This window comes from Chlamydotis macqueenii, chromosome 19 (assembly GCF_036417535.1).
Source record: "Chlamydotis macqueenii isolate bChlMac1 chromosome 19, bChlMac1.mat, whole genome shotgun sequence".
NCBI lineage: Eukaryota > Metazoa > Chordata > Aves > Otidiformes > Otididae > Chlamydotis > Chlamydotis macqueenii.
Window position 1 is genome coordinate 12,576,111 of NC_141574.1, and position 22,703 is coordinate 12,598,813.

Below are 22,703 nucleotides of genomic sequence, written 5' to 3' on the forward strand. Positions count from 1 at the left end.
GGATGCTGCGCTGGGACTAACGCTGAGCAGCCCGCTCGCCGCAGGCCCCTGTGCTGACCACCGCTCCGCGAGCCTTTCGCCCCTTTTCGATGGTTATTGCTTTGGCACAATTTAGATGAGCACTGTTTACCTGTTTTCTTTCCTGCAAACCAATCTGAAAACCTTTTAACTGGCATTATTTTCCAAACTCTTACATTTTTCTCCCTCTTTTTAAACATTTGCTTTTCTGTTGATAAGGATTTGCAGTAATGCAAATATCGCTTGCTGCATCTCAGGAGAGTAAACACTCTGTGGGGGAAGTTCTTTTTTTAGAAGTAATCTTGTTTTTTTTTCCCCCCTAATTTGAATGGAAAGCAACTCTTTACTAATCTTCTAAAACTGTCAGCTTAATTCTGTGTTTGTTACCAGTGTAACCTCTTGTCTCGCATTCTGGGCAATTTGCAAACTGTGAGAAATTAACAGATATTTTGCTCGGCACAAGTCAGCAGAGGCCACTCGCGTGCCGAAACGTCGGCCTTCCTGACCCGGCCCGGGCGGGTTTCGGCTACCTGAAATGGCAGGGGCTGTTAATGCAGTCTGGGGGATGCAGCTAGGAGTTCATGGCACAGGCTGTGGCCATACATTTAATCAGTAGGCTGTTAAAGAGGCAGCAGGCTCTCTGTTGCTGGGTGGTTTCAAATAATGCATTAAATAGAACTGGGAATGATCTAGTGCTAACTGGCCCTCCCAGAGACTCTGTTATGCCTGAAGATCTTCCAGCCCTGTTTTTTTTCTTGTCTCCATGGTGCGTGTTACAGACGTACACAGCTCTCATCACCAAACAGGGACAGAGGTGCCTTGCGTACTACGTAAACGTAGGAAGAGGTGGTCTGTGCCCTGCAGATTTCGTTGTAAAAGCTGTAAAAGGCAGGAATTAGGAGCAGGGCATATTATCCCAGTCTTAGAGATGGAGAACTGAGATACAGAGAGATCATCTGTGGCGGGGACTGGTCCCAGCCCCCAAAGCTGGTGTTCTGTGCCCCAAACGGCCTCCTCCTTGCTGGAGGTAGTTTAAAAATACATGGCAGTGAAACAGAGCTCGCAGGCCTCTTTGGCCGAGTGCCCGTAGCTAATCACTGGAGATTTCACAGTGAAATCTTTCAGAGTGTCTGTCTGATTAATGGTTCATATTTTGCAGATCTGAGGCTTTTTATTTTATTCTTAAATTTATTACATATCACTTATGTCAGTTAAATATGTTTTAATTCAATTTTAAATACAGTGGAACGGTCTTTACAGTGGAGTAAAGCTTTTCTCGCCCAGCAGCAGCGTGTTTGCAGAGGCTCGCACTTGGACGTGCGGCTGGTTAGCTGGGGTTCGTCGCGGTCCTGTTGCACGCACATCCCCAGAAGTCTTGTAAAAGTCAGAAACTAAGGAGCTCCGAAACCCCATCGAACTGAACCTCAGTGCATTGTGTCTCAAGGTTACGAGGGGTATCTGTGCTGCAAGGTTTGCTACGGCAGGCTGTGGCAAAGGTTCTGTGGGCAGAGAGGCTGGGTGGGAATGGGAATGCGTGTTTGGCTCTGCTGAGATTGAGTAGGGCAAGGGAAGGAGTGAGCTGCTAGCCTGTGTCGCCTCCTGGACACTGCTCTGGCACGGTGAGCGGTTTGGGCTCAGATGTGAGCCCACATCTGTGGCAGAGCAGGGATAGCATCCACGAGTCCCTTCGGCAGCGCTGGCTGCTCTCCCTCCTGCCAGGCTGTCCGCAGTGTCCCAGGCACATCACAGCAGTGCCGCTTTGGGCCTTGCCCCAGTCTGGTCCTGCAGCACAGGAGGTGCATATGGAGCCCTTTTTTAGCACCTCTGCCCCCTCCTTGCTGACTGGGACTAACGGGGAGCTGAACAAAGGAAGCTCCTGATGGAGCAGGGCTGTGCTGTTGTGTCCTCACAGAGTTCAGCTGGTTTTCTTTGGCCAAACTTTGAGTATGTCAGAGTGAAACCTGATTTCTACAAGTTCACACAGTCTGTACGCTGCTCCCTTCCTTTTAAATTAAACATCCTTTTCTGTCTTCCTGGAGAGTCCCCCCGGGCAGGAAGACCCCCAGGCGCGCTCCCATTGTGGCCGCGCTGTTTGCAGACAGGCTGTTTGCTGCCGGCTGTGCCGCAGCAGCAACTGCAATCCTCTGTCTGATAAACAGTGCCCGGCCGTATGCTCGGCTCTTGGTTCCTGAGGACGTCATCTTTTCCCACCTCTGTTTGCATAAATGCACGAACAACCTACCGATCTACGTACAGCCACGCAGAAGGGTTCATTAACATGGGGATTAGCGGTTGTGCCGTGTTTGCCTGCAGAGCTTTGATCCTGAGAAGGGCACTCGACGGCAGGAGCGGCGCTGCATCCCAACCTGTACCAAATGCCTTTATCCCGAGCACCTGGGGCTGGAGGCTCAGCGGGCCAGAGTGGCTTTGAAAATGAGTTTGGAGCATTTGTCCTGAGAACCGTGGATGTTTGTCTCAGTTCAGCTTGTTTTTGCTGTTTCCCAGTGCTGCAAGTGATCGGTTATTGTAAAATCCCTTAATGGCTTGTATAGAGGAGAAAATCACGACAAATGCAAGTCAACTTACTGGTTTTGCTTGTTTTGACACTTGTTTTTCCTAATATTTTCAGCCCTGAATGACAAATGGCTATATTCTTTGTGGTTAGCATGGACCACTTGCAGAGCGCTGTGGAGCAAGAGTCTCACGCATTCACATCTTCACAGCTCAAACAACTACTGAAGCCAGCTTTTCCAGTAAATTACTTTTTTTCTCAGGCTAATTATTGAAGATCATCACAGCTAGGTGTCAGAAGCCCACGAAACAGCGCAAGGCAGTATTCCGCATGCATTTGATAAGTTTTCGTATGCTATTCCTCTGCCCGCAGCTGCCTTACTTTAGCCCAAACCCAGCCAGCTAACTCATTTTTATCCCTTCTGCTCCCTTGTCCTGTTTTCTTGGGTTTTTTTTTTTTGCTCATGTTCACGTGACCAGCCCTGCCAGGCTGTCCTTCTGCACTGGGCCACGTTCGCTGCCTTCAGGGCTGCTGTCAGTAGTGGGGTCTGCTGTGTGCCACGAGAGCTTTTAGAGCCAAAAATCCTCTGTGTGAACCGACTTAGTGCTCTCCAAGCAGCTGCATGAGTGTTTTTTCCTTCTCTGCTCTCCCAGGGTTGTTTTTCTTCCCGTGTGTGACACTCAGCGATGCACTCAGCACGGTGCCTTCCCATTGAGGTAGCCCAGGGTTTGGTTTATTTATAAACCTAGCGCGAGTCAGGAGAGCATCGCTGGCCTGACTGGGTTGGGGAGGTGGGAGAATGGAGCGGCGAGAGGGAGCAAAGGACTGATTGTTTGTCAGGTGTTGTCTTCTGCTCTTTCTGGAATCAGCTCGTTTGTTTTTAGAGGACCAACCTGAAGAAAGCAGAATTCCTGCGTGCTGTGTTTGGCAGAGAGGCTCTGTGCTGGGCTAACAAAAGCAAAGTCAGCCCTTGCCTCACAGCGCGGTGCGGGAGCTCGTGGCGTGCCGCTGAACTGATTTTTATTTTTGCCTTCAGAGGCAGAGTGCCTACTTTGGCTCTCTTCAGGTTCAGAGATACGAAATAAAGGAAAGGAAGTATTTCCAGCTTGTGGAAATTTTCTTCTTTTTTTTTCATGTTGCACCTAGTTTTGGAAGCAAAAGTCTGTTGCTCTGACAGTATGGCTGTTAGGAAGAAAAAGATAAAAAACATGCCAGGGGAAGATTTTAAAGGAGGTCCAACGGGCGATGATCTTGCTGGCAGATAAAGAAAATCTCCTTCAGTATCTCTTACATAGTGCTCTCCCCCCTCACCCTCCCTTTTTTGTCTTCTGAGCTATCATCACTACGAGATAAAAAACCCTCCAGTATGGAGAAATTCAGTGTCTACAGAATCACAGCCTGTCCCTTTAAACTACAGATAAGCCTTAGTGGAATTTCTATTCTGGGAATAGTTAATTCTGTTTGAGGTTGGGCAAGAGAGAAGCGCTCACGGGCTTAGGAACAATATTTTTACTTCATTGGATTTTTCTCCTAAGGATTTGCGTCCCTCGTTTGATGGAAAGTGCAATTATTGATCAATCCCCCGCGAAGGAGAAGGTTTGGAAAAAAAAGAGAGAGGGAGAGGGAAAGAAAAAAAACAAACAAAAAGCCCAAAAGAGACTATTTGTAGCTATAGTGCCGTTACATAATGGCCATTATGTAATGGCTGTTGGTGCCAACTAAAAATACACTGGGAGATAACTTCCAATTCATTGAAGCATTTAACTAGCGTCGTCCCAGGGCTGCTCGTTCTGGTCTGAGGCCCTTCTGCAGATGTTGAGAAGAGCTTACAAGTCCCCTAAACCGCCCAGCAACCTCTTCTGCCTCATATCCCTCTTTTTTCCAGTCTTGTTTTTTTCCAGTCTTGTTTTTCTCCAGCCTTGTTATTCTCTTCTACCTGGAGGTTTAGAAATGGTAACTGCCTCTTCAGCCGCCTTAGCACACCCCACCAACCGCACTCTCAGTCCACGCCACCCTTCTTCTGACGCTTTGTTCAGCTGAGCTTCAAATGTCCCTGGTAAAGTGTACCAGGGAATAGATGTTGCAGTTGCTCATGCGGCAGCCGTTGAAGACTCGACAGCTTCATAGGCAGTGTTTTATAGGGAGCTCTTCTCCCATGGCTGAGCTGCAGCTACAAGCGTGCCTTCTCCATCCTTAAGCTCCCCCTTGAACTGCCAGCAGGACCTGACATCTGTACCCAAAGGCTCAGTCCAGCTGCTGTCGCAGAAATGGGGTGAACCCCCAAGGTGCCCTCACCCAGCGCTGGAGAGATGTGGTAGGATCATGGCTTTCCCTCGTTTTCTTGTAGCAAAATGTTGGCGTTGGCTGTGCAGGGCCCGGAGCGCCGTTCCCGGAGGCAAGGCGGGCAGCTCTGCTGAGCAGTGGAATGGCAGTGCCTTGGCCAGGGCTCAGGGGCAGTGGGAGGGGGTAATCATCACCCCTGGTCCTCTGGGACAAGGGGACATGACAGGCTGCTGGAAGTGACCCAAGGAGGACCCAGGGAGGTGGCACGGGCGGCAGCAGTGAGCTGCACTACTGATGGGGACCCTGCAAGGTTTGTTATTCTGACAAGAGAAGCTCAAGTAGTCCTTGCTGATAAAGCCATGAGCAAAAGCCTCTTTGCATCCATATATCCAGGATTTGTCTGCATGGAGACTTACAGCACTGTAAATAACACTCTATCTCACAAAATTATGTGAGTGCTTTAATTAAAGCTTCACAGTAGTACCGAGAGAGGTTAACTAGGCCTGTTATCACCAGTGGTGAAACTGAGCTGTGGCTGAAGCAGCTTCAGTTGGATCACATATTCATAGAATCACAGAGTGGTTTGGGTGGGAAGGGACCGTCAGAGCCCACCCAGTCCAACCCCCGTGCAAGGACCAGGGACATCTCCAACCACATCAGGTTGCTCAGAGCCTCATCCAGCCTGGCCTTGAACGTTTCCAGGGATGGGGCATCCACCGCCTCTCTGGGCAACCTGGGCCAGTGCTCCACCACCCCCAGTGTAAAAAATTTCTTCCTGATATCTAATCTAAATCTACCTCCTTCTATTTTGAAACCATTACCCCTCGTCTTGTCACACCAGGCCCTGCTGAACAGTCTCTCCCCATCTTTCCTGCAGCCCCCTTTAGGCACTGGAAGGCTGCTCTAAGGTCTCCCCGGAGCCTCCTCTTCTCCAGGCTGAACAGCCCCAGCTCTCTCAGCCTGTGCTCACAGCAGAGCTGCTCCAGCCCTCTCAGCATCTGCGTGGCCTCCTCTGGACCCTCTCCAACACACGTCCGTGTCCTTCTTATGCTGAGGGCTCCAGAGCTGGATGCAGTGCTGCAGGGAAGGTCTCACGAGAGCAGCAGGGGCCAGAACCCCTCCCTTGACTTGCTGGCCACACTACTTTTGATCATGGAATAAATCTATTTTCAGGTTTCTCACTGTGGTAGATGCATCCTGTTAATGAACTGTGGCGTCTCTGTGGTCAAGAAGACTCATGCTTCTACTGCAGGAGTCACAGGTGGTATTTTAGGTGACCAGAGATCCTATCCAACTGTTCACACCCTCTGGAATCGCTGGTTCAGTCTCCAGTGGGATCAGCAATGGTTTTTGTTTTTCAAAAGAGCAAAGGCTGATTCTGTCTTCAAGACTTACAGAGCCTTTGTTTCGCTTGAATTTACCCAGGAAGCATCGTGACTGCATCCAAGCAAGCATCATGTACATTTTGCTCTTGAAGGTGCAGTAGAAGTCATTAGCACTCATAGTAATTATTGCTGTTGCTATTACTTTATTACAGCAATATAATGAAGTATGAGTGCAGATAACTCCCAGTTAAACTTAATTTCCTCTGCAGGAGCAGAAACGTTGACAAAGCAATGAAGGGACCCAGCAGGGCTTTGCGCTCGAGCTGGCTGTGTCAGCCGCCATGGCGAGTGCAGTTAGGTCACATCCAGTTTTAAGGAGGGGGCGATCCTGATGAGTAAGTGGAACTAGGATTTTACCAAACAAATATTTTTGTCTGCTCGCTTTTAACTAAAGCTGCCTACTTTCTGCCGCATTAATGTGCTTCATGTCCCGGCTCCTGGTCAGATGAAAGAAATTTTCCTCCTGGAAGGTGCCTGGGAGGAAGGGCAGTGGGTTAAGGCCGTGGATTGGACACGGCAATCATCACTGTGTGCTCAAACAGCTTATCCTGGCTGTGTGTCGGAGCTCGTCTCTGGTAGTTGCTGAGCAGAGTCATGTGAATGCTTACTCAAAACCACAACAAATTAGGGGAGCGATAATTGTTCAGCATTATGGGATAAAGATTTAGGACTCTACAGCCTCAGGCCGGGGTGATTTGCTTTCCGTGGGGTCAGATATTGTCTCCAGTGCTTATTGCTTTATTTGTACAAAGAGGGAGAGCGCCTGTGCTGTGGGGGGTTTGCTGGTGTGTGCGTTAGCAGGGGACCTGTCCCTTTCCTTGTGCCCGTGTGTGTTAGATGGCAGGTGGCAGAGAGCTGGAGAGGAGAAACACAAAAGCTCTGGAAAAAAAAAACAATGGCTTCAACGCTGCCTCGTCGGTCCAGCTGAGCACAGTTATAGCAAGGTACTTACTCTGGCTGTCTTCACTCTGGGACGTCATCAGCGTATTAACTGAAGATGTGGCCATGAATTTTTTAGTGCCAGCAAAGAGCTGGAAGTCTGAAACACTGAATAGGTAATGAGAGCCGCTGTCCTGCGCACGCTGCCCCGCGGGAGGCTCACAGGGGAAGGTGGCACGGGGCAGATGCTCGGCCTGTTGGCCATCCAGTGGAGCTGGAAATCAGTGCGCAGTAGGTCCTCAGCCTGCATCCTCTGTGCCTTTAATGGGGCCAGTTTGGGGCGTTGGCTGTGCTGCACCCTGGTTTTGCATGCTGGTGGGCAAGATGTGTTGAGAGGAGCATTCATTACGTTCTGAATAGGCACAAATAAACCGGGCGACACTGTATCTGTGATATTGTTGTGGGGGATTGTTATTTAAAACAGCATTTCATCTGGAAGCTGTGACCAGCTCTTTGACTGGAAATCAGCTGGGTTTGTTATTGTGCCTGTGTTTAAATTGTGCTTTCCTTTTCATCTCTTCAGTCTACATCTTGCATTAAAAATCCACTTAATTTTATGACCAGAAGATGCCCTGGCTGCTCCTCCTGTAACAGTGTTTCACCACCAGATATGCCATAGCCATTAAATCGACCCCTGCGGTGACCCGCACATCTTTAAGCATTTAAATAAGTTCTACAAATTAGGCTTTTAGGATTAGTCATCACAGATTTGCAGCATCATTGGTGTGTTGCCAAGGACCCCAGTTTTGTCGCCATGACTACTACCGCAGGGTTACTGGGAAACACAAACTGCAGGAAAGTTTATTAAACAGAAAATTCACGTGCCAGCATGTGAGTGGGAGAGCGGTGATGATGCACCCACCATGGGAGCACCTGGTTGCTGATACGCGGCTGGTGGGCCTCCAGAGGAGAGAAGATGCTGTTATTCATCCAGGGAAAATCGCCATCGTATGTATTTCTTGTATCGTCGCTTGTGCCTCGTCAATTAATAGCGCGTTTTGAGAAGGTAGGGAGGCGGTGGGAGTGTGTGCTTAGTCCACAAAATGCTCTAATCCTGCGGGAATTGTCCATTCCCAGGAAAGGCTGTCTCCACTCTGGGGTGTGAAGCTGCAGGAGCGGTGATCCTGTGGCAAAGCATTTGTAATGATAAAACCCTCTGGTGCTGTCTTGTGAGATCAATGGGTGTGAACTGTCAAGTTTAGGGGATTTTTTTTAAAACCTGAGCACTGAAAAACGGGATGCTGTGGTTTGTCTCCAGCAGGGAATATACAGCCCAACTCTTCTCTGCTGCTGCTTCTTTCAATGTATGCCTGCCTCATGCAAGGGCAACCTCATGGGCCCTGTCTTCACCACCTTTTCTAGATCTTCTTCAGACATGTAGTAATTACGGCTTTAGAAATAGGGCTGCTGGAAACTCCTAAGTGCCATCCTTTCAAGATTTGTGCTCTTCTAGCATTTGAAAACCAAGTCCTGTAGCTCCCCCTGCTTCCCCCCCCCTCCCCTGCAGATGTCTTCTCCTAGGACATCTAGCATATATACACGTGGGTTTGCTTGGGAACTCATGAAAAGAGCGTGTCCATTTTGTACTCTTACTCTGCCGTGTTTTTCCCCACACTGTTCATATACATGCCTCTTTCTCATGTAGTCGTCTCCTGTTCCTCAGCCTCACCTGACTGTTTCAGAGGGGCTCAGGATCAAAGTCGTCCTCCTGGCTGAACCTCCTGTCCTCTCTGGCACGAGTCCTGGACTCTTATTGAATCTTTCAACAAGACAGTGCCAGAAATCATCAGGGGATGTTCACTGGCACCTAATAGAAGTAGAGTCTATGTTACGAAATATCTTTTATAGTGCTTGAAGGGAGAAGGAAGTCCAGGGAACGGCTCTTAGCTCCCCAGCAGCTCTGCAGACACTTTGTCCTGTCCTAGGCAATGCTGATAAACCCACTGGCAGGAGTGGAGCCTGTTCTCTCCTCCTGCGTGAACCTTGCCTTTTCCCTCTCACCCCATCCCTTCCCTCTCCCCAGGACCTCCTCACAGGTCTCATGGCTGAGCATCTCCGTAAGGTTGACTGCCCTGTCTGAATGTGGGATACTCCCTGTGCTATTCCACCAGCTCTGGGCCACCAGCTTACCATCTTGGCCTGGATGCCTGCCTGGGTTTTTTGTTTTTGAAAGAGATTCTTTGAATTCAAAGCACAGCACATTCCTGGCGGAGGCAGCTGACGGATCGTGCTCTGCAAGGGCTCCATGCCTGGGCCTCGCTCCGCTGTGGTCCCTCCCTGACCTTCCAGCAGCAGTGCCAAAAACCTCTGTTGTGGGTTACAGATCAGAAATACATAAATAGAACGAACCAGCGCGCTGAGGTCAGAAAAGGGACAACTGCTCCCAATGCCTGCTCACATGTGTTGCCTGAAGACAAATTGCCTGTCCTGCAAGCCTGAGACTCGCTGGAAGTGGGGCTGGTCGGAGGGGAGGGCGTTGCTGCGTGTGCAGGAGCTGTCGGACTGAAGGGTTATATATAGGAGCACGTATATCGACGCACACAAGCACATCATATGTTTACGTGCTAGCAGGCCACCGCAGCCCAACTGCTTCCTCAGTTTGGAGGTTTCCCACTTAAACCATTTTTGTTTCCCTCGTGTGTTTTGTTTTTACTTCTAATTTCCCACAAACGAGCGGTCAGGGAGTTCTCCTGCCATTCTCCTAAAGGTTTCCTTCCCCTGAGCTAAACTGCTTTTGCAGGGGATTTTCACTTAGGCAGTGAAGTGCTTGTTAGAGGGCTGTGTGGGTGCCTAAATGCTGTTTGCTTTCCAGTGTCAGTCCTCGTCCGTATTTGTATTTGTCTTGAACGTTCTGGAGAAATAGAGGAAAAATACATTTTAGCTTCAGACGCATCTCAGCATAAGTGAATTTTGTGCCTTCTTCTGAGGCTGGCTGCATTGATCTCGTGGTCAAGGGAGTGGAAATGAAGGAGGAAAATCCTGAGTTGTCGTAATCCTATTTGGGTGAACTGGCTGCCTCCAAAGTGTACAGCCTGGTGTGGAAAGCATCTCGTTTTTAATTACTACTAATGCTGCTGATTCGGTTGCACTTAGCGCAGGATTACCAAGAAGCCTGACTATCTCAGGAACACTGATGTTCTCCATAAGAAAGTGAGATTTGCACAGACGCAGAGAATGAGTCTCTCTGCTTGGCTGGTTTCAACCAAATTTGTTGGAGGAAGAGCTCTCAAGGATCTCAGACTCCTGCAGTTACTGTGCAGATGGGTGAGTGGGAAATGGGAGAGGTATTGTATCCCTGTTCACCCTTTCCTGCTCCAGGGAAAGGTCCTGTATTACACACCGAGGGACCAGGCTTCCTCCTGTACGTGGCTCCCATTGCGTCGTGCTCCAGACGGCAGATGCCAAGGGAAGGGGAACCAGTGGTGGGAGAGCTGCTGTTCCTGCCTCGTCCTGTCAGTGTGAGCCTACCTTCTCCTTTTCCTCAACCCATTAATCTTTGTTTTCTTCCTGCTGATATTACCATAATAATAATATCATCAAATGCTGAAGAAGAGTTGAAAATGCCGTAGCATCTCTCACAACGTATCGCATTGGACCTAGTCCCTTGAGCGGGAATTGCTGGGAGATTTTGGGTGCTCCCTTGCAGTGTGATGTCGTAATCTTTCTGTGTGTACTCTTGAACTGTCTTGTTCTTTGTTGCTCAGGGTAATAATTACCCAGACCGTTTTACTTTCCAAATGCTTTGCAGCTATTCATCACTCATCAGCGTTCCTGAAACGACAGGGTTCGTATCCGCGTGATATAAATAAGGAAAGCGAGATGGGGAAGGTAGCAGCAGAACTTCATAGGAGGTGTCTGCTGCGCTGGGGTGGGTCTGCTTTGGGCCTGGATTTGCAGCCTGGTATTTCCAAGGTGCTGAGTCCCGGAGCAGCGCCGGCGCCGCTGGGCTGAGAGCAGCGCTTGTGCAAAATGAAGCCCTGCGCGTCTCAGGGTGTGGGGAGAGGCTTTTGAAAAATTGCCCCGAAATTAGAAAGTTGATTTGGGAGTTGGGCCTTGGATCAGCTTTCTTCCAACTGGGAGGCTTGTTTTTCCGGAGGGCTCTGCAGGGAGATAAGAGGCGAGTTCCCAGCAAAGCCGGCGCGGCGGGAGGACAGGCAGCAGTTTGCAGCCTTCCTGCATCACTTTCACAAAGCACGAAGCTAAACTGTTACCAGCAACCTGGAACAGAGGGAGGGCTCAGGTTTTGCCAAACACCAGCCAACCGTGCAGAGGCAAGAAAAAAAGCCTGCTGCCTCCTGTTTGCTTCGGTTGCAGGCAGCCCTTCCATCCTGGCCGTTTTCATTCCTCGTTTATAGCCTGCCCTCCTCCCCCATCTCTCTGTCTCCTGGCAAAGGAAGTGCTGTGATCAAACGTTAGTACTCAGGAAGATCTCGCTGTGAGCTGCAGCACTCGTGTCCTGCTGTTTGATTTTCCTTCTCATGGGCTACGGCCATCGGTGGTCGGGGCAGGGCCCGGCCACCGCTTCTCCCACACATGGCTGCGGGGAGCCATGCTAGCCATTGCCGTCTCCCTCCCTCCAAGCGCGAAATACGTGGTGTGCCCTATCTCTAATGCTCCTTATCGGGGCCCGGCTTTATTTACTTGCATAATTCCCTCGGTGCCTGATCAGATTAGCATGATTTCAAAGTGTTAAGAGCATCAGGGCCTGAAGGAGTTTTGCACTCCTCTTGCCTTGGCCTCCCCAAGTTCAGATTAGATGCAAATACATTCGTGATAATAGAAAACTGTTTGGACAGAGGTGGTTTTCTTTTCATCTTAGATTAATAATAGAAGCGTGCAGACCTGTTAGAAAGGAGCAAGGCTTTCTCATGTAGCTGCTTTAATCCTGTTATGTCTTTGGTATCAGGCTTTTTTGGGTGTTGGTGTTCAGGAACGGTGGAGAAAGCCCCCGTGTCCCACAGCAAAGGCCGCGTGCGCTTCCCTGGGTTGCGTTGACAGGGAGTGACTTGTGTTGGTCCTGGCACGCTGGAGAACAAGGCCCATCTGAGCAAATGTCTCGTTTCTCTTGGGTGAGTTTGGAGATTTGATTTGTTTACAGAAGGTCCGTGAAAGAGGTTACACTGGAGGGAGCCGCAGTCATCCCTTCTTTCCTCCCTCCTTCTCTGATAGCAATAGTAAAGCACGTTACATATATGTGAGCGTTACACCAGCACATAGGAAATAATGAGATTTTTCTGTTCCTAACAGAGGCAGGAATAATCAGACCAATATCTTCATAACACCCAGAACGACGAAGGCGATTGGTGTGTGTGCTGGTGAGGAGCGTGGTTGGAAAGGCCCACACAGGCCCTGTGAGGATGCTGGTTCCTCTGAAAGGGGGCTGGTCCTGAGCCTCGTCGCAGACCTGGGCAGAGCCCGAACCCAGCTCGTACCTGCTTGGAGTGTTTGCCTCGTGCCCGTCCACATACCTAGCAGTGCCAGGATCTGTTTACAGAGTAGTTTTGCCTTGCTTGGAGTGCTGGGTATAGCAGAAAATAGGCTCGTGGTATAACTGGGCAGATATCTTTAGTCTCAGCCAAAAAAAAAAGTGCTCTGCTTTCCGTGTTTGTACTAAATACCAGTTCCCAGGCTGCAGTGTCAGCAGCCCCTCTGGCTCCCTCTCATCCCCCTTTCGCCTGATGGCAAAGCATCCAACAGCCACCTTCATGCTGTAGCTTGAGCTCAGCCGGAGCCAAGCCTTGACTTTTGGATCCAGAAAGATCTATTGTTATTCCCGCTTGCTGTCACCCTTCCCTCACCACCCTCCCCATAAATTCCCACCCTTCGCTCACTGAATAATTTCAAGGTGCTAATTGCCCCGCGCTGCGGCTGATCCATTGATCTGGAACACAAACAGTCTCGAGGTAATTTTCTGTCTGAGCCAGTCTGGGGCTTACGCAAGTGCTGGTGTTTGTTTCCTTGTTTTTAATTTCCTGCAAAGAAAAGCTTTTGTGTTGCTCTCGACAAGATGCCTGCGCCTCTGTCTCGGTTGGCGGCTGCTCCGTCAGGCCACGTGGGTCTGGAGGAGAGCTGACGCTGACAATACCCGTTTCTTGTGCAGTGGAAGCCTGTGGGTGGGAATTGAAAGCCCTGCTCAGTCATGTCCCTTCGTCAAAGTGGCAAGTGTTCCTGGAGGTGTCAGGTGCCTTCTCCTGCCCATCTTTAGTCCAGCAGTTGGAGCAACTCAGAGTCTGTCCTGTTAGATAAATACTTGTTCTGTTAGATAAATACTTGGAGGCAGAGGTTGCTGGCATTGCTCATCTCTGAGGATTCAGACATCTCTGTAGCCGCTGCCCACAAAAACCAGCGCTGGGTACCTACTGGAGAGTGCAGCATGCGTCCTGCGCGGCGAGGAGTTAATTTTCCTATGGCCATTGCTTCCAGCAGCCTCAGCAGAAGCCTTGTGCAGGGTTTGATCGGTCGGGGGGGCGGGGGTGTTCGGATGATGTAATGTCAGCAGCTCCCGGTGCTCCGGCAGTAGGAGGCAATGCAAAAATAAACTCATCTGCATTCACGTCTCTCCCCAGCTTGCGTGCGCAGGTTCAGTTTACCTGGAGGACTTGCTCTCCTACCTTGTAAATAAAAGCAGTGGTTTTGCTAACCGGCAAAAAAGGCAAGGTTGGTGTGGCAGCTCTGGGCAGGGAGCAGGGCAGGGGGGCAAAGAGGAGCACGCAGTGGGTGCTGGTGGGGCTGCACGCAGTGAGGTGCACCCCTCGGGACGGCAGCATCGCAGAATAAAGCGCAGAATGAGCAGAATCCCATTTCTGGGAGCTGTCTTGTCTGCAGGTGGTGTGTGTGGATAAGTAGACATAAGTAGCAGTTGTCTACCTCTGAATCATAAGCAGATTTTGCAAAGTGAAGTATAACATAACACCTATCTCCTCCAGAAAAGTAGCTCCTTTACAGGGTCAGAGAAGATGCCCGTGGCTCGGACCCCTTTTAATGGAAAGCGGTGGCCAGGCTGGGTAAGAGGTGGAGGACAACTCCAAGGTGTGCCTGTAACCAGGTAGGAGGAGGGGAGATGTTTGCACCATTTGCAGTCCCTGGCTGGCTGGTAAATCCCGTCCCTCTGCCAGATCTCTTGCTTTGGCAGGAGGGGAAGGTTTGCTCTCCACCAGTGCCTCGCATCAAGCCTTCGGAGCTGTAGCTTTCAGAACTTCATCTGTAGCATTTCTTGTGCTGCTGTTGCAAAAGCATCTGCCTGAGTGTGTGCAACCCTCACACCTCTGTGCCTGGCTTTCCAGAACATCTCCAAGAAAGATGTCTTCTACTCCACATCTTTTAACTGGAACAAGAGGACAGGGACATTTAGAAAAACAGCTTCTGAAGTTGGAGAGCTTGACGTTTTCAAGGCAAGAGCCCCGCTCTAGCTTTGCTGTATATCAGAGACCCACTTGAACGTTAAAGATGGCCTTTCTCATGCATTTCACTGCCTTAGCCATGTCTGTGGCTCTGGACGTGACCCAGGATGCGCCCAAGGCTCTCACCATGTTCAAGTGGTGGCAGAAGATGGCACCATGGCAGCACTTCCAGGAGCAGCGATCCCTTGCACTGGCCAGGGGCACAGCTTCACCGGGCTTGTCTTCATTCCACAACCTTCCTTTCAGGCTCAGGCTGAAGACCACAGCCGGTCAGCAGAGACTCCAGGTCCTATTTCTGGCCTCTGCCTGCAGCGCCTGGAAGGCTGCAGTGCCACACTTGGCGGTTGTTGGGTTCACACTGGGCCGACACTGAGGCGCTAATTCTTCACTTGAAGATGAGGAAGCTGAGGTTGGGAGGAGTATTTGCCGATTTTAAAGGAAATACGTTGTGCTTCCCATGGCTGAAGACCTCTGTCCTGCAAAGGGAACTTGCACTACAAACACATTCCTTCCCCCTGGGAAATCCTGGCCTTTCATTGATACAAGGGGATCCAGCTGCTCTCCAGATGCAGACCAAAGGAGTCACTTGTTTTGGTTGTAGGTTGGAGCCTAACGGAGGCAGAAAGAAGCAACTGCTTGGATTTCTGCAGCTGCTGCTGTTTTTCCTACTTCAGAGTGAAAGAGGAGGCATGGAGACCCCTCACCCTAGTGGCACAGGCGCTGCTAGGGATGGCTCCGACTGCCACAGTGCTGCAGACACAGGAGGTTTTGGGAAACCTGTATCAAATGAAAACACCAGGAGACAAATAAAAGGGAGCTGCTTCCTGTAAGTGCACCAGGATGGTCAAGTCACATCTCCTGAGCTTATTTTTGGCACTATTACTGTAGCACCCAGGAACCACAACGCTCCGTGCTGCCATTATTTCACACACCTATTACAAGAGAGGAGGACTTCAGCAATAAAATATTTGGTGTGGAAGGGAAACGTAGGTAAGGGGGGTGCTCAAGGTCACCTTGTAGGCTGGTGGCAGAGAAAGGCAGGTAAGCCATGTCTGCTGGGATGGACTCAGCATCCACGTGCAATGCTGCAACCCTTGCCGCTGCCCCAACATCCCTGCATGCAGTCTGTCCTTGTCTGGTAGGGATGGGGCACCCGTGGAACAGCCTGCAGCTCTGCTTACCCTTAAGCCAGCAGCCGGCTGGGCACGGAGTATAAAAAAGTCTGGAAGAGAGAGAGATGCTGGTGCTGCAGCCAGAAGAGTGTTCATCTTGAGAACTAGCTGCTCGGGAGACACCAGTGCTAAAATGCTGTGGGACATCAGCAAATGGTTTCCTGTTTTCCCTCATTGAGTTGATATATGCTCCAATTCCCCAATATTTAAAAGATAAATAAGTGGGAATAAGAAAAAATACTACACTTATTTTTCTGAATGTTGACAAAAGTTAGCATTACGTAGGCTCCCCAGCACCTCAGCACGTGTTTTCAATTATAAAAATCTCCCTCCCTGCAGCATACTGTATTCATCTTTTCAATATCGTTGCTCCTTTCTTCCATGAACTTGTGCAAATATTTGCTTGCTGTTCAGTGGCACCTTGGACAGTCACCAAAGCAAGGTTGTACACATGAACTGTGTTCCGCTGGAGGACTTCCTGCCGTCGGCAGCTCCTGCTGTAACTGAGCACAGCCGCTTTGTCCCCGAGCCTGAGGTGCTGCAGGGAGGAAGGGACCCACCTCTCCAGCTTGGAAGGGCATCTGTCAAGGTGTTTTGGTGACCAGGACCAGCTGGGGAGCCAGCAAAAGCCCAGAGGTGTTGATACCCTCAGCAGAGACGCATCTTTTAGAAGCTTTCTGTTCCCTATCTGCAGTGCCATGATTGTCTGTGAATTACATCATTTACAAGCTCTCAGCCATGCCTTCTCTTTTAGCAGGTGCAGGAGATGCCTTGCCTTTGTACCTTCGTTGTGCTGGGGGAACGCGGGCGCGCAGCGTGCTGGGGCTGCGAGGGGGCTGGGCTGTGGAGCACTCCGGTTCTGGCTGAGCCTGAGCTAAGCAGGCTGCGTTTCTGAGGACAGCACGCTTCTTGCCTCTGGTTCTTCAAGTCAGAAAAAGCAGTAGATGGTTTTAACCTGGCTTTTGCTGGCTTTTTGGGTTCACAACAGGCTCCAGCAATAACATTCCCTTTATTTTAGGTCTTCCCTGGGAATGGGCTTTTCAGATTGCCTGTTTTCAGGCAGTAGAGAGATCCTGAACAGCTTGTGCTGGGTAAAAGTCACTGGTTTGTCTCTTCGGTCCCAGTGGGGTGCCAGGCGTATTTGATTCCTGGAAGTAGCCCAAATTTCTATCTGCACCCTTAATTGGGAAACAGGGATGGGGATGAGCAGGGGACTCCAGAGGTGTAAATAGATCAGTCAGCCACATGGCGTCATCTCTGCTCTGTACAAATGCAGCTGAGGACGTGCTGAGCAGAAAGAGTAATTTTAATTAGCATCTACTCCTTCCCAGCTCTGGAACTAGTGTATACATTGCCACTTCCGCTGCCTTTAACAGGCTGGCTGGTAAACTTCCCAGGAGGGTGTCGCCCTTCAGCCTCTGCCTCATCTCATTCCTCAGCAGAGGTGAGGGCATCTGCTGAGAACGGGATGTGTGTGCTCCCAGAGAGGCAAAGAGAAGCAGCAACAAGCTGTCCTCTTCCGTTGTCCTGGGGCGTGGACGTTGTGCCTGGGATGTCTTTTCTAACTGGTACTGTAAATGGTAAAAATACACTGACTTCTCCGTATTTGAGAGTGACATCTCCAGTGCTGTCAGAAAGATGTTCCTGCTTCGTGCAGATCCGTGGGCAGATATATAACGGTGGAGACGCTGCCTGGCGCTGTGCCCTCCTTTCCATACAAACTTCTCATGAAGGCCTTGCTGGAGAGCGGCTTGGTGGTAGCACCTGTGGAAACCGTTGTGTTGTACGGGAGAGTGGATGGGGCGGGTCAGAAAGAGCAGGTACTTTGCGTAAAAATTTTCCAGCTGTTTTGAAGATTAAGAATATTCCCATGTGCCTGCAAATTGTTTATGGGGCCAGTGAAGTTTCGGTGGGTCTGGCTGAGCTGACACGGTCTCTCTGGTAGCTCTCGAGGTGGCTGGAAATACTCAGTGTTAAATCACTCGATGCTCTGGTTAGGAGCTACTTCTCGCTCTTCGACAGCAGGGCCTGAAGAAATGCCCCAGCTGACCTTGCTGCTCTTGGAAGCCGGTTTTTAAGTCTCCCAGTTTTTATAAAATAAAGGTGGGATTGATGTGTTTATAATTTCCCTCCACTAAAGGGCTTAGAGGGCTCCCTTTTGTGTGAGTAGTAACAGTAGTTTCTGTCAGAGGACGTAGGACCTGGGGTCACCACGTGTGATTTGTCCTATTCACAGGAGTAGTTTGAAATTCGTAGCGTTTTAGGTTTAGTGAATCCGTAATTGAAGGAAGATCTGTAACAGCAGGCAGGGACCAGTGTAAGATAAATTTCACGTGAGAAATGAGGGCAGGTGGCTGCATTGCCCAACGCGCCGTGGGAGCCTTCTCAGAGGCGTGAATCTGGGGAGGGCCGGTCCGTGCTGCGGGCTGTGTGAGCACCGGCTGCTTGGAGCTCGGGGAGTGAGACCCACAGGCTCTGGGTGCTTGGTTTCCCTTACAGTGTGTTCTTGTTTGCTTCCTTCTTGTCTTCTTTTTCTTTCTTTCCTTTTATCTGTCTGTCTGTCTTTTATGGTCTTGGTAGTGGAAAGCGAGAGACCTTTGCGTGTCCAGCCTGCTTCAATATCCCTAGCACAGCACCAGCACCAGCAGCTTCCTCCCTCAGTGATGAAGGAAAAACGCTCCAAGAGGCCAGAGCAAAACTTCCCAGTTCCTTCCATTCTCACCCTGTTTTCAGACACTTAAAGCTTTGCCAAACTCCCTCTTTGGGCAGAAATTTTCCATGCTGCTTGTCTGCCTAGTGCTGATTTTTGCATTAACTGAGAAACACTTCAGTTGTGAGATGATTATAAACCTCAGCTAAACAGGTCCGCCGTTTCTTCAGAGCAAGGGTTAAAAGAAATGGGGTTTTTATACCCACTTTTAGATGGGAAACTGAGACACAGAAACATTGAGGTTAGATATATAAAATGTTGAGCTGTCATTTCCTCACTGCAGAATGTTTGAGTTTATGAACTTAACAATGTTCTTTTGACAGTTTTGTGAGTGGGATAATACCTAAATAGGAAAAGGAGATGACAGGTTTCACGGCTTCCCTGTTGAGGGAGTTTGAAATAAACTCAGGTTTGTGTTCTATGTTAGGAGAAAATGTCAAAAACACAGAAGTACACACTTAGAGATGGGGAGGATCCATCCAGCTCTGCAGAGGTGCCTGGGTGTCCCATCAGGAGCAAATTTGGGCTGCACAAAGAGGAGCAATAAAAGAGACAAAAATTGAAGTTGGATGGTCCACTGTGATCCTGGAGAAACCTGCTGTCCCATTTGCTGGTACCTAATGAACATTTGGAGCTGCCAGCGCTGTAAAAATTCCTGATGTGCCGCTGGATGAGGTGTCTCGCTGCCAGCTCGTGCCTCTGAGACTGAGCCGGCATGCACGCTGCGGGGCAGAGATGCGACGCTGGAGGCATCATGCTCCTCCCGTCGCGGCTCGTGCTTGCAGGGGTGTCTTCTGCGCCTACCTCTGGCACCCATCGCCGCCAGCACTGCCCTCTGAAGAGGGTGGCAGCTGACCAAACCATTAGCATAAATGGAAAAAATTGCAAAAGCTGCTTGGTTGTGAGCACGCTGACCTCTTCCCAGGACAAGCTCGAGCTCATTGGCATGTGAGATTATTTCAGCTGAATCAGAGCTGTGGGATTTTTTTCCTTCTCTTGTGCACAAAAGCATTAACTTTTTGGACCTAATCATCGTGTTTCCCAATGCGAAGCAAAGCGGCGTGCTTTCATCTCGCCCGGCCATTGTGCTTGGATAAGTCCCTTGGTGCGAGAGGGCTGTGAGGCACTTGAATCAAAGCGACACCAAGGACTTTCTGCCTGGCAGCCACCTCGCACTGCGCTGCAAGCTGCCGTGGGGCTCATTGGGAATTTGTGCACCAGAAAAAATTTTGCTCCCAGTTATTCAGCGTGAAGCTGGCAGTGTGTGTGTTTTGAGGTGAACTGAAAGGGTGTTTGCATCCTCTGAAAGGTTATGGTTTGCATTGTAACATCCCCACAGTGTTTTTGCTGCCCTGACGGGATCCCCGTGGGGGAAGCGCAGCGGTGAATTGCTTCGGCTTGGCTTTGCGGCAGGGCAAAGCGAGAAATGGGGCATCCTGTGGGAATAACCCGCGTGCTCCCAGAGCAGCAAGGACTGGGACACGCCAAGCTGGGCACTGGACTGGCTTCAGAGCTCTTTCTGGATTTTTGTTCGCTCTGGAAACTGATAAATGACATCTTTACTCTGCTTTATCCCCTTTTGCATGGCTTTCTGCAAGTGAGAGGAAGAGTGCTCCATTTCCTAACATTAAAGGGGTGTTTACTTGGCCTAATTTTGCAGAAGAGATGAGGCTCAGGTGGTTGTCCTTGTCCCACTTTCACCCCCTCCCAAGACTTTGAGCTCATGTGGCCAGTTTCCATGGTGCCCTCAAGGATAAAAAATTCCTTAAAAGTTTCCTGAGCAGAGAAACCCAGTTCAAACACATGCCCTGTGTTAGATGTCAGGGGAACCACACCAGTGGGTGCTGGAAATCTGCCTTGGGTGTCCCAGCTCCCCGTGGGGCTGCTGGCGCTTTGACCATCGTGTGCTCTCCTGGGCAGCACCCAGCTGCAGCACGCAGCGGCCTCGCCGGCTCCTGCCACGATAAAGCCGGCAGAGAAGTCAGGAAGACACCGAGGCTTTGGATCAGGCTTTACAACCTGAGATAATCCCTGGCTTCGTTATAAGATGGGATTTTAAAACTGCAGAGCGATGGAAAGCGTCCACTGGGTAGTAGGAAGAGAGCCCTTTAATAAACATAAAAATCCTATTAAAAATATATATACATAAACTCTGCTGCCACACAGAGATGTTGGCGACAGCTCTCCCAATTTATCATGAATTTTGCAGTTGGCAGCGCTTTTATTTTTAATGCCTGACCATTGGAGTCCTGCTATTGCAGGAGCTTTTTTCTCTATCTTTTTAGTGCAAGCAGGAGCCTAGCTGTCATTTTTGCAGAGGGAGGCAATAAAAGGTGAAATAAGTACAGCGTAGGGCTCTAAAGCCAGAGCACTGGTCAAAAAATCCACAGTATTTTTAAATTTTACTATTTTCTAACGTTTGCAGTTGGCCATGGCTGCGAACATAAGTCCTATAAAGACGAATTGAATGAGCAATTGGTTCATTCAGAGCACCAGAGCACACCAAGAAGTGGCACATCACCCACAGTGCTCTGCTGTAACGCAAAAATTTGTGTGCTGTGTGAAGAGGAGTGCTGAGGAGATGATCCAACATAACACACCGAAGAAACAAACCGACTGAGCGCCAAGCACTATAATAAATCCGTCGCATATCTGCAGATTCACTGGAAAGCTAATAGGTGTCCTCAGGTGGGATCTGATTGCTGTTAAATTGGAAGGAGGGCCACGGAGAAGAGCTCACAGGGCGTCCTTCCGGAGGAAGGGGCTGAGTCTCCAGTTGGCAGAGCTTTGCTCGGCCCCAGCTTTGCTCAGGTATTGAGGTAGGTGAGGTGTGTTCCTGGTATGGAACTGTGCATTTTCCAGTTATCCTCTCATTCACTCTAACCCTTTTTTGAGAAGTTTGAACCCATTTAAATTAGGTACAGAAAGGGGAAAAAAAAGTTCTGGTGGTGTTGCAGTTCCTCGGAGCATCTTGCACATTTTCCAGCGCTCCTCCAGAGCGGGAGGACTCCCTCCCAGTGCTTTGCCTCCAGCCACACTGGGTGCACGAGGCAGAGGGATCATCGGGGTGGAAAATGGAGGCAGAAAAATGTTGCTGTTTTCCCACTGTTATGCAGACCCAGGCTGACACTTCAGTCAGGGCTGTAAACCAGGAGATTTTCCTTCCCTGCTTGCAAAGACCCTTGAGCTGGGAGCTCATCATCTGACCAGCATCATCCCAAACATACTTTAAGAGTGCTGCGAGGAGCACCAGCTCGCGGCGCTTACAGTATTTTGTAGTGCTCCGGCGGCAGCAATTCAATCCTCCTTTGGGTTTCAGCCAACGTTTGTTGTCCTCACTGGAAATGGTATTGATTATTTGAGCTCAGGAGCTAATTATGGCCAATATGATGCTCACCACCTCGCATCTCAGGGTGACGTGTGCCGTGGAGGCTGCCTTGCTTCAACTGTTTGCTTCAGCTGGCCCAAACAGGCCAGTCAGGCTCTGGACAGACCCCTTGCCTTTTGAACCACCCGTGGTGTGAGTAAGCGGTTTAACTCACACCCTAAACCTTATCTGACACGCGTTTGTTCAGTTTGGTTTGAGCAGGGGTTAGCATCTGTCCCTTATCTCCCTTGGAGGAGGTGTGTCCCGCACAGCATCTGTCTGTCTGCTTGGTAGCACTGCAGATTTCATGCAGCCGGCAGAATTTTGAATGAGAGAGAGAAACTGCTGTGCTGATGGAGAGCGGTACCGTGGGCTGTTGGAGCCCACCAGCAACTGGTTCCTAGTGTTGCGCTGCCAGGCAAAACTGTTCGTGAGATGAGTGCTGTGCTCAGGCTGTCAGGATGGTCACGTCTTGGTGGTGGGGTTCTGTGCCAGCTACTCTGGGTGAAATGCAGCTCTGACCCTCCTCTGCTTGCCCGTGATGGTTGTGATGATGGGCAGCAAGTGGTGGCTACGGAGCCTGCACGCAGCTGAACCGCTTCTGGCAGCAGGTCTGCAAAGTGTTACACAGCAAAAACGTAAAAATTGAAAGGCTTCACCCCAGTGCAAACTCAAAACAAAGACCCTGGTTATGATAAACAAAGCCCAAGGCTCTGACGTCTTCAAGGGCCTTCTCAGCCAGGGGTGAGATGTCCCCTGTGACCGGTAGCAGGAGTGACCTGTGCTCTGATAAACCAGTTGCAAGAGGATCTTGAGAGCCCGTCAGAGCAATTTCTGTGCCAGTCTCGCACAGGACGCTGCAGAGCTGGAGCTGTGGGGCATCAGGAGCTCTGTTCTCTGGGGGGGAAGTGGTGGTT

The 22,703-nt window shown here is 50.0% G+C and overlaps 1 protein-coding gene across 1 annotated transcript in view; it reads left to right on the forward strand.

Annotated features, from left to right (window-relative positions):
• Positions 1–22,703, forward strand: part of CASTOR2 (cytosolic arginine sensor for mTORC1 subunit 2) — a 119,147-nt gene that overhangs the window by 82,772 nt on the left and 13,672 nt on the right. The window lies entirely within an intron of this gene.